General features: G+C 38.0%; 1 long non-coding RNA gene across 1 annotated transcript; it reads right to left on the bottom strand.

The window, feature by feature from the left end:
- Positions 1-737: 737 nt before the first annotated feature.
- On the bottom strand, positions 738-1,657 carry LOC149843901 (uncharacterized). The gene is made up of 2 exons (XR_016431171.1): positions 1,410-1,657; positions 738-1,039 (listed from the first exon to the last, which is right to left on the bottom strand). It is a non-coding gene; the product is annotated as an uncharacterized LOC149843901 (long non-coding RNA).
- Between the last annotated feature and the right edge of the window lie 10,648 nt (positions 1,658-12,305).

Raw genomic sequence — 12,305 nt, 5'->3', positions numbered from 1 at the left:
AAAGTTTTGGGGTCTTTTGGTGAGTATACATTAATTAGGATAAAAATGTTTGGTGGGCATCTGAAAACTAACCTATATCAACAGAAAAATGTTCATCTGATATAAGCAACAAGTGGGACAAGATGCCATTCCTAGACTCCATCTATTGATTTGCAACCAAAGTAGTTTTTTTTTAAAGGGCAACCAAAGTAGTTGTTGGAAGCAACAATTCTGTACCCCTAAACTCTGAAGTTTGAAACATGACCTCATGTGTGAAATGAAGGCCACAAGAGAAAAGGGTAGAGGGACAGCATTTTGCAAGGAAGAAGCCGTATCAATTCCCTTGTTTCAAGGGACAAGTTCCCTTCTAAAATACTTTATATGTGCAAGTGTTTGGAAGAGAGACAAGCTTTGTCCTCTTGCCAACGCTGTTTTGCATTCTGCCTGTTAATTCACATCAATTCTGGCATTTGCTACTCAATTATTGAAATCTAAACATGAAAAGAAAAATATTTGCTTGACCACATTTTGGATTTTCAGTTAATGATCTTCTCACCAAACTTGACCATGACCCAAAAGAAAAAAAGAGGGCCTCTTAAAATTGGATTTTGATTGGAAAAACTCCTACCAACTTTTCTCTTCCTAAATTTTAATCCATCTAAATATGGAGAGTATCAGTATGGAAGCCGTCGGTGCCAAAGGGAATCAAAACAAAACAAAATTTTGATAAGAGTATTTCACATTGAAAAGAACAACAGTGACAAAAAACAGTAGTATCATTCAAACATGAAAATTTCTTGGGTGTGAGACAAACTTCAAACTTCTCAAACTATCAAAATTTACATTCTTCAAGTACTATCTAATAAGCAGTTCATCTCTCAATTGAAAAGAAAGGTGAGAAGAAGAGAAAAAGAAGAAACAGATGCTGAAGGGTTGCTTTTCATGGCTGTCTACCTGTTGTGCAGAGGATTAGAACCAGTGGGCACAGTCCTCTTCTCATCACCCATAAGACCATCTCCATCATTTCCTCTATCTGAGCCATCACCACTAACCGCTGAAGCTGGACCAAAGTAAGAATGAGACCCAACTTTAAATCTTGTAAAGTCAGAAGGAGCCATGGAACTGGAAGCTAGTGCAGGAAATGGATAGCCCAACATTGACAAAAACAAGAAGACAAAGCAGCAAGCAAGTGGGTGTCTCATGCCCATACTTTTTCTCTCTCTGTTGAAAACAGAAATCATGAAAAGGGATCTTTTTCTGCTCAGAACCCCAAAAGAGAAAGACCAAGCAAGCTTTTCAGCATCAAGATCAACCTCTTGTTGATGATCTTGGAGACCCTAATAAAAGCAGGGAAGGGACTGAAACCTTTAGCTCAAATCCCCATAAACAAATGGGGTTTCCTTCAATAAATTTGCAGGGAACAAGTCTACCTGGGAGTTTGGAACAGGTTCAGACAATGGCTCCAAGTCACATGCTGTGGTATTCTGGAGAGTGAAATTCAATTTGCTGATGCTACTACTCTTGGAACCTTCTGAACCAGCGCCCATTTGACTTGTTTACACTTACGGTTGCACTATAATAAAAAAAGAAGGGGGGTGAGAGCACTGAAGAAGAGGCTGCTCTCTCTCTCTCTCTCTCTCTCTCTCTCTCTCTCTCTCTCTCTCGATTTGGGGATAACGAGTGCGCGGATGGAGGGGTCAACGAGGATGGTTGTCAGCTTCATCTCCGCACAAGTTGTCTTGAGAGCCATCTTTTTATTGGCTAAGAGACGTATGCCATGTTAATATCATTATTAATGTCAATTATTTATGTACAATAATTTTGCAAAGTTTTGTCAACACAAACAAGGAGAGAGAGAGAGAGAGAGAGAGAGAGAGAGAGATTTTATCCTTTTTTTTTTTACATGCACATACAAAGAAATGTAAATAAGTAGAATCAAGGAGTAGAAAGCTTTAGACACATTTTATTATTTCACATCACGTTGATTAGATGAGCGGTAATCAATTCTAATTTTGAGTGTTAATGTTTGATGTCAAGTTAAATGATCCGTTATTGCTCAAATGGTTGTGACCTACTTCTTTATTAACTGATTGGAATTTTGACATCTAAAGCTGTTATAAGGCAGCTTGTAAAAATGCCCGGTCATATTGTTAATACAAAACTAGCATAGATATTCCATTTAAGACAACATAGATTGTAGAAGCCCTCCACACTCGAGTAAACAAAGATAAATACATATACATTTAAGATGACGGCAATTAAAAGCCTTTTCACTAGAAAACAGATGAGAAAATTAGCCTTGAGTTTAATAACTTTGGTCATGTCCGTGGGCGAGAAAAAGGGTCGAAGTTTATGTCAGTCATAAGGTGCATCAGATTTGGATGGCCTATAAGTTTACCGAGCAGGTGGCGTTTGATTGAGTTTGAGTTTTAGGGATGAGCCCCTGTATCACCCAAATGGGTATACAGACAAGTTTAAACAGCAGATGAGCAAATTGATATAATGGTGTTTGGGCATCAAAAGTTTACTACTGGAAATCCATGCTTTAATTAAATTTTTCGTTTTTGGGGAAGCTAATTTCAGAATGAGCTCTGGATTTCTTATTAGTAGAAACACAAGAAACTCACGATTTTGGGGAATCTTCCTTGGATGTCAATGCTTGTACTAGTAGCAGAAGATTAGAAATCCTACATATTTCATAGTTTTATTTCAGTATTTGAAAGTAATGAAATAACAAGATGATTATTATCATGAGGTGAAAAAAGAGCTGGGCATATAAGTGGGTCATTCTCCAAGGCACTTAGGTGGTAAAGGTTTGGTATCCTTGGTGGTGGCCCTCCAACCGTGTTTATGGATATGCTAGTGCCCAATGCAGGTATGAAATGATTGCACTTTCAGTTCTTTATTTTATAGGTTAAAAAAGGAAGTAGCAAGTGTGGAACCTATGAGCCATGCCTAGATCCTTCGATGCTAGCCAAGGGTAAGATGTAGGAAAAGTGGAGATGGATAGGAAAAAAAGTTTTATTTTTTTTAGAGATTTTTTCTAAAAAGTACATTTTTTGACCAGAGACATTCCTAAGGGGAGGTGGAAGAATGTTCTTAGGGAAATTTTGTAGGCTCTCTTTATCTTCTTCTTATCACCCACCACCATCCATCTTAACCACCACCCACCATCACCACCGCTAGGGGTTGGAGGCAAAAAAGAAAGAGGCGGAGCTTGGAGGGCTTGGGCATGACGAAAAGAGGGGCAAAGAAGATGAGGCCGGACCAATCATTAGGGTCTTGTAGGTACATGAGCATGGTGGTAGTGATGTCCATGTACTCGTCGAAGAAGAATTATGGGAGGCCGAGGTAAGCAAGGGAGTCACGAATGGACTAGAAGAAGAGTACGGAGGAGGAGGAGGCGATCTTGGGGAGATCATCGAGGTAGCAGCAGCGGCCGTGGCCAAAGAGGTCAGTGTCGATGACAACATAGCACCAAACGGGCATAAGAGATGGCGATCTTTTGGAAGAGCCAGTTGGTGTCACTGTCATATATTTCATTATAGTTATATGATTCAGAGTATCATTTCCTATTTGATCCCTTTGAATTCCATATTCGAAGTTGCGATCGGATCTATTCATTAAAGAGAATCTATTCGATAGATTTCTTATGTACCCATAAGTGCTATATTGGATTTGAATCAGATTTCGGATCAATCTATATTGATTGACTGCCTCCATTATGTTGTTGCTAGCAAATACCACTATTTTTGGTTTTGGATCTTCCAAACCATTCCTGCAGAAGATCCGAACACATTTTTTTTTATCCTTCGATAAAAAGATTCATTCTCTTCATAAAAAATATGAGGTAGAACCAATAAAGAGTTCTTTTTTTATTCATCCCTGGAGTTGAATACCTCATTCAAGAATTTTTTTTAGCCATGGGTCATACAGACGATGTCGTGGATGGAGCCATCGATGGGCCGACGGACAGAAAAGAAAATAGGGCAAAGAAGAACCACCACCTCTACCAATTCCTCTTCCTCTTATTCCCTTCATTTTCCCTTTTATTTTTCCCATAGTACACAAACAAGCAAAAAAAATCATTTAAAAAAATATCATATCAAAACTTTGTTGGCGTTTTCTGTAAAACAAACACAGAAAGTGTACATATATTTGCCATGGAGCGTGTAGGGAATTCAGCATTCTCCTCAGTCGGTCGATGCCCACAATAAGCCCAGGCCTTAAGTCGACGGTGAGCAGAACCCTATACCACGTAAACTGGATGTGGGATTTGGGTAGGATTACAACTACGAATCTCTCATCATCTTCGCAACATCCTACTTCCTTATATAATGGGAGAAATAGGCAGTTACATGAATGTGGTCTCTTCACATTCATGTAACTCCGACCCACTAACCCCATTATGTGGCCACTAATGTGACCCACTAATGGCTGTCAAACCGGGTCACCTTGTGGGTTGGACTCAGACTCATTATGTCCAACATTCTTCCACTTGACCCATTGACACCAAAAGTGTATTAAATCGAGGTGTATATCGTTATCTCGATTTAATTCTTCATGTGGGTTCACATGCCACCCTTTATCACAAGGATGAATCATATGAGTCATGAATATGAACACTCCTTTATGAAATGTCATATTCCCATGTACTACACTACAATTCACCTTCAGTGCTTAGGCATGTAGAAAATTACATTTATGAATAGATTGGTCTCTCACCTATTCTACTGGTCCTTTAATATTGTTATTCTGCTATTCTCTCTAACCCATATGAGAGATCCTTTATACAAAATCAACAATATACAAAGTCATAGATAATCAAATTCATATACACAAATGTGATCATTTAATGTATTGTCATACATCAGAAGGAATAAAAAAGACCCATCCCCTTTACATGATGGGAATACAATCTTGGTGCTAACCCTTTAGTAAGGGGATCTAGAGTCATTTCCTTTGTCCCAATTGTATCAATGCATACCAAATGATTCTCAATCCTTTCTTTAACAACAAAATATTTTAACTCCATGTGTCGACATGATGTCGAGCTTTTTTTGTTATTTGAAAAAGACACGACCGCTTCATTATCACAAAAGATCTTTAGTGCTCTCTCAATAGATTCCATAATACCAAGACCTATAATGAAGTTTCTTATCCAAATGGCATGTGACAAAATCTCGTATAGAGCAATAAATTTTGCCTCTATGGTATAAGCAACAGTGGTAGACTCTTTTTCACTTCTCCATGAGACAGCACCACCCGCTAGTAGAAAAATGTATCCAGTAGTGGATTTTCTACTGACAATACACACACCTAAGTCTGCATCAGAGTATCCAACGGTCTCTAGGTGGTCAGATTTCCTGTAGGTCAACTTATAGTCTTTTGTTTCTTGTAAATAGCGCAATACCTTTTTTGCTGCCTTTCAGTGCGCAATGTCTGGATTTGACTGATATCTACCAAAAATTCCCATAGCAAATGCTATATCAGGTCGAGTGCAGGTCTGTGTGTACTGCAAACTTCCAACTGTTGAAGCATATGGAACAACATCCATCTGAGCCTTCGCAATATCATCCTGAGGACAGTCCTTTAAACTCAATTTATCCCCTTTCACTATAGGTGTCGAACCAGGAGAACAATTCTTCATCCCATATCTTTTAAGAACCTTAATGATATAGGATTTCTGAGAGAGACCAAGAACACCCTTAGTTTTGTTGCAACGGATCTTGATTCAAAGGACATAAGTGGCCTCACCCATGTCCTTCATATCGAAATGAGGGGAAAGAAAATCCTTTGTTTCATATAATAGACTCAAATAATTAGTTGCAAGAAGAATATCGTCAACATATAAAACCAAAATCATGAACTTACTCCCACTAGTCTTAATGTAAATATACTGATCAACAATGTTTTCAAAGTTCATAATTACCTTATTGAACTTCTTATACCACTGGCGGGAGGCCTGTTTAAGTCCATAAATTGACTTATTCAATTTGCAAACTAAGTTATTCGAGTTATTTATACTTAAACCAGGAGGTTGCGCATGTATACCTCCTGATCGAGATCCTTATTCAGGAAGGCAGTTTTCATATCCATCTGATGTAACTCTAAATCAAAAAGAGCTACGAGTGTCATGATTATCCTCAATGATTCTTTAGTTGAAACAGGAGAAAAAGTCTCATTATAATCAATGCCCTCTATCTATGTAAAACCTTTTGCAACAAGCCTAGCCTTGTACCTCTCCATATGACCTTTAGAGCCGATTTTGGTCTTATAAACCCATTTACAACCAACAAGTCTAACTTTATCAGGTCGAGGTACAAGATCCAACACTTGGATTTTTGCCATAGAATCAAGCTCTTCTTTCATGACATTGATCCAATGTGTTGATCTTTCACTTTCAATGACTTCTGCAAATGTGAAGAAATCTTCATCAATGTCTATAAAATCATTTGACTCTTGTAAATACACCACATAGTCCGGATGAATAGCAGATTTTTTTATTCTGGTGGATCTTCATACAGGTGTTACAGGTGGTTCAAAATGAGTCTTTGTATCCTGTTGTTATTGTATATCCTCATCGACAACCGAATCTAGTTGTGATTGATGTTCATTGACAGGACTTTTTCTTACATTATCCGAAGGGACAATGATAGAAAAAAATAGGTCTTTATCCTTAGCAGGTGTGAAACGTGAATCCTGCATTTCCTCAAAATTAATATTTTGAGACGCATCTATCCCAATAGAACCATTCTCAAGAAATCTTGCTTTATTTGTTTCTACTATCTGTGGTGTATGAGATGGACAATAAAACCTAAAGCCTTTTGACCTTTTTGGATAATCAATGAAGAAACCACTAGTTGTCTTAGGATCAAAAGCTTTTATATGTGGGTTATACAATTTAGCTTCTGTTGGACATCCTCATATGTGCATATATGATAAAGAAGGTATTTTACCTGTTCATAACTCGTAAGAAGTCTTTTGAATAGCCTTCGTAGGAACCTTACGTGCACTAACTGCTCCTAACTAACAAGATCCTTAGTGGGTAGATTAGACAGATTTTCGTAGACTTAAAATTAATTGAAAACAAGCAAGACGGACCGCGAGGCCTAGTCTCACCGAACTTAGCATGTCGTATGTATGATCGCAATCTTGGTAAAATAAAACTAGGTGGGCATAGTCGCCATGTTTCAACAAATGCAAGGGGGGAAAAAAAGGATGGCCCACGAGGGCTCCGCACTCCTGCTATCAGGGCAACTTGTAAGTCTCAAGTTCAATACATGTTCCAAGTTTGATACCCGGGGTTGTGTTCCTCACCAATGCCAAAGCTAGGGGCTCCACTTGGACAACCTTCTAAAAAAAATGAAAAATATCCTAAAAGTGTGAATCAGATCAATTATCCACATACAAGAAAAACCAAAATAACAAACAGAAATCTAAAATGATCAAATTTTCTTTCAAATGCATCATCATGTTTCCTTATCTAAGGAAACAAGGTTGCTTCACTATGAAAATGAAGCAGTGGATTAACCTCTAAGGCAATGTACACCCTCCCTCGCAATTCTTACAGTGAATGGAGCAGGATCAGCAATGCCAAGAATGCAAAACACCAAAGAGACTTCATTTGTTTTCACAGAGAACAAAACAAGTGGGCCTTGAAAACAAGTGCTGTCGAATCTTGATTTCAATGCCCCGGTGGAATTGTTAAAAGTCATCTAAACAAATGATTACTATATTTCCACAGCTCCACTTCAAACTTTTTCCTCCTTAAAGAAGGGGAGTAATTGTGACGTTGCACGGAAAGTTAAATCAATCTTGCCTAACTCCACAATTCCGTGACCAAATCTCTCTCTCTCTCTCTCTCTCTCTCTCTCTCTCTCTCTCTCTCTCTCTCTCTCTCTCTCGGCTGATGTGTATGCTATCTTAAGCATATATCTCAAAGACCTGCCTCTGCCTCCAACCTATCCTCATCTAGATGTCTGTTGTCCTTGATGAGTTTTCTGTTTTGTGTTAGGGTTTTTCTGTTTTTGTGTAAACGGTGTTTTCATGTTTTGCTGTTGTGTTTGTGCTTGTAGGACTCAACGCTTTGTTGAGTTTCACTTTTAAGTAATCTCTCTCTCTCTCTCTCTGCAGTTTTTCAGGGAAAAGGAAAATGCCCTTCTGTTTGAGCATCCTTCTCTTTTTTCCTAATGGGACCATACACACCATGTGATGCATTGACAGCAATTGAAGATCTCAATATTCTTCCTGAGACCAAGTGACATGCCACTTTCACTATGCACATTTGATGGACAGCACATCACGCTCATAGTTTTGCTCGAACGGCAACAAAAGGTGCACAGTATTAATGAATTGAGATCAGGCTCAATCTGATTGCACACTTTAAGTGTGATGCTGCACCTGATCACCCACCATCTTTGGGATAGCCCAACAGCAGATGGTGGGTGATCGGGTGCAGCAGCATACTAAAGTGTATAAGGCAATTATATTGCATCTTATATATCCTCCCTTATGTATTAGTTGTGTACTCGGTATATCAGTGTTCCCTGATGGAAACACATACCATGACAGCATATGGACTAGGGTTGAGAATTTGAATGACCTATATAGACAGCCACTTCTTTTAATCGGTAAGACGCCATTTTCTTTCAAGTGGTTAAATTTTTTATTTTCGACAAAAATATTCTTTACATGAAATCATACACACGTATGTATGCACTCACACGTACACATGCACACGTAAGGGTATATTAGGTTATATTGTATATAACAGATTCTTCATTAATTAGTTACATTCAATCCCCACCACACATCTCACTTGATGAAGATGTGTGTGGGTCCTACTCATAGTTTTAATGTGAGATGCAAGTGCGATGTGCAGTGGGGTTTTAATATAACCGACAAATCAATTATATACAACATGACCTGATCTACCCTCCAAACACATGCATGCTCGTGAACACAAGTGGCTAAACAAGGATCAATTTGGACCAACGAAGGCATGCTTTTCAAGGCAAACTAAAGACGAGAAAAAATATCTCCTGGTCTAGTCTTGGAAAAGGTAAGCCTTGGATGCCATCAACTGCCACCTGCAAAGTTGTCACTTTTCTCTCCAAATGCCTTTTCCAAAAATTAGCTCAGGTTGTTGTGCTCTTGTGTAACACCCCAAAATTTATATAATTTTTTTTTTAAACACAATAGAAGTAAACAAGGCTAAGTTGAAAAATCTTAAGCAATTAAAGGTAAGCGCATCTTTGTTATAGTTATCAAAAAATAAAGATCATCTCATCAAGTTTCAAAAGTTATTACATCAAGCAGTTAGCAATTTAACAAGAATATTAAATTAAATCAAAAGTGAATCCCAAATAGGCAAGAAAGAAGTAAACATCACGAGTCCCCTAACATCTAGCAACAACTCTCATTCATTCTTGCTAAACTAAAAGATGATAAATATTGAAGGTCAGATTTCACAAGCTCCAGTAAGAAAATATATCCAAGGCACATAAGTGTCAGCACTTAAGAGCATGATGAAGTTTATACAAACCAATAATACATTTGATTTTAGACAAACAACATTTAATACAGGCATAACAAAAATCATTTTTATTTACGTAAATATTGTTATGCGCAAAAAAGTAAAATTATGCAGTAATGATTATGTTTCACTTAATTATTTTCTTGTAGGTACACGAAGTTTGAATACATCGAGACAAATGAGATCAACCAGAGGTCTATTATTCTTTTAGTGATTTTAATACTCTGGTTAACTATCTGAATTGTAATAAAAAAGAGGTATAATGACTGAGAGATAACCCCTAAAGGCCAAAGGTTCAAGATCAATCCGCTTAGGATTTAGTTTTGGTAGTTCGGATCCTCTAACCCTATGGGCGAAGGACCATTGAGTCATTGTCGTTCGTAGTATAATTAGAATGTTGTATGTTTCAACAACCTAACAAAGTTTGTACTATCTACCATCTCCAATGTAGCTCGACATTGGATGGGCATTCAAGTCTTTGATTTGATTAATTCAAATTTATCGTACCTGCCTCTCTTGGTAACTTAGGGTTTCGAGAACCCAAGTACCACACTGAGTACACATAAAACATGTTTGTAAGGCAATAATATAGGCTACACGAAAGAGGTAGTCAGGCAACTAGATTTTATTTGGTATGTTAACAACACCCATTCAGTAAGCTCGTAGTGCATTCAAACCAACAAGTGTTGAAGTCAAGCCTCGAAAGTCTGACATTCTATTTAAGGTATGTACATGCAACTTATCAGACTTTTATGTCTTGAGTGTACCCATGTCACACCATAAGTCAGTGTCGACCACAAGCCCAGTTTGAGGCCAATCACATGGGTGTGCACAATACAACAGAGATCAATAGTTTATGTTACACACATAAAATGTCATGTGATACAGTGAAGGTTCTGCGGAACCTCAAGCTTGTTATTGAGCTTTATCCTGCAAACATTCATTGCAGTGCAACATATATATATATATATATATATATATATATATATATATATATATATATATATATATATATATATATATATATATATATATAAGTGTAGAAGTTCATAACTATGTGTGTAGTCTGTGTATGTATGTGCACAGAAACCAGAAACAGGAAATAAACACAAGATTTATTGAGGTTCAGCACCAATTTAGTGCCTACGTCCTCCACTCCCACATACACCCTTTTTCTATTATTTTCCAGGATCATTGTTACAGAGAAGAGAGGAGAATTTATAGAGAGATTAGAGAGATTTGTTTCCTATTACAATTATAGAAATATAATAACTCTGATCACAAAAAACTTTCCCAGTTGTTGCCTTCCTTATTTGAAGATATGGTCCAGATAGGCAACGATATGGACCATTATCTATTTCAACACCCGCCCTCAAGTTGGTAAGTAGACATCTACCATACCCAACTTGGCAATCGATTCTTCAAAGAACTTGGCTGACACTGCCTTTGTTAACATGTCTGCCAACTGTTGTTCTGATCTCACAAATGGAAACGATATGATCTTTTCTTCCAGATTTTGTTTGATAAAATGTCTATCAATCTCTATGTGCTTGGTCCTGTCATGTTGTATTGGGTTGTGGGCTATCTCAATTGCTGACTTGTTATCACAATGCAGCTGCATTTCTTCTTTTGGCCCATATTTCAATTCATTCATAAGTTTTCTCAACAACAACAACTCACATAGGCCTTTGGACATCCCTCTGAACTCTGCTTCTGTACTTGACAGCGCAACAACATTTTGCTTCTTACTCTTCCATGTGACCAGATTTCCTCCCACAAAGGTGAAGTATCCTGACATTGATTTCCGATCTATTCTGTCTCCAGCCCAATCCGCATCCGTGTATCCCCAGACTTCTAAATGTCCATTTTTTCTAAATTGAATGCCTTTTCCTGGAGTTTTCTTTAGATACCTCAAAACTCTCATCACAACATCCATGTGTTGTTTTCTCGGGTCATGCATAAACTGACTCACCATGCTCACAGCATATGCAATATCGGGTCTAGTATGTGATAGGTAAATGAGTTTACCTACTAATTTCTGATAAGCTTCTCGATCCACCTCCGAATCTTCTGGGTTGTCTTCAAACTTCAAGTTCGGAATAATGGGTGTATCAGCTGGCTTACAATCTAGCATCCCTACCTCTGCGAGTAAGTCAAGTGTATATTTTCTCTGTGATAGGGATATACCTTCTTTTGAACGCAGTACTCTATTCCCAAGAAGTACTTTAGACCGCCTAGATCCTTCATTTCAAATTCCTGCGATAGCCTCTGCTCTAGCCACTTGATTTCCATATTATCGTCCCCTGTAATTATCATGTCATCAACATAGATAATTAAGATGGTTACCTTGCCTTGACTATGCTTGAAGAACAGAGTATGATCAGAATCACTCTGATTGTAGTTATAGCTCTTCATGGCCTTACAGAATCGCCCGAACCATGCTCGGGGGGACTGTTTTAAGCCATATAGACTGCGCTCCAACTTGCACACCAGTTTCTTATTTTGTTGGTGGGAATAACCTGGCGGTAGGTCCATATAGATTTCCTCTTCTAAATCACCATGCAAAAATGCATTCTTCACATCAAACTGGTGTAAGGGCCAGTCAAAGTTTGCTGCAAGAGATAATAAGACTCGAACTGTGTTAAGCTTTGCAACTGGAGAAAAAGTTTCCTGGAAATCTATACCATATGTCTGAGTGTACCCTTTTGCGACCAACCTTGCCTTATATCGCTCAACTCTACCTGTGGCATCATATTTCACAGAAAACACCCATTTGCAGCCGACAGTT

The sequence above is a fragment of the Nuphar pumila genome, chromosome 3 (assembly GCF_984573655.1).
Source record: "Nuphar pumila chromosome 3, dmNupPumi1.hap1.1, whole genome shotgun sequence".
In the NCBI taxonomy this organism is placed as follows: domain Eukaryota; kingdom Viridiplantae; phylum Streptophyta; class Magnoliopsida; order Nymphaeales; family Nymphaeaceae; genus Nuphar; species Nuphar pumila.
The sequence above is the reverse complement of the archived record's forward strand: the minus strand, read 5'-3'. Positions and strand labels throughout refer to the sequence as shown.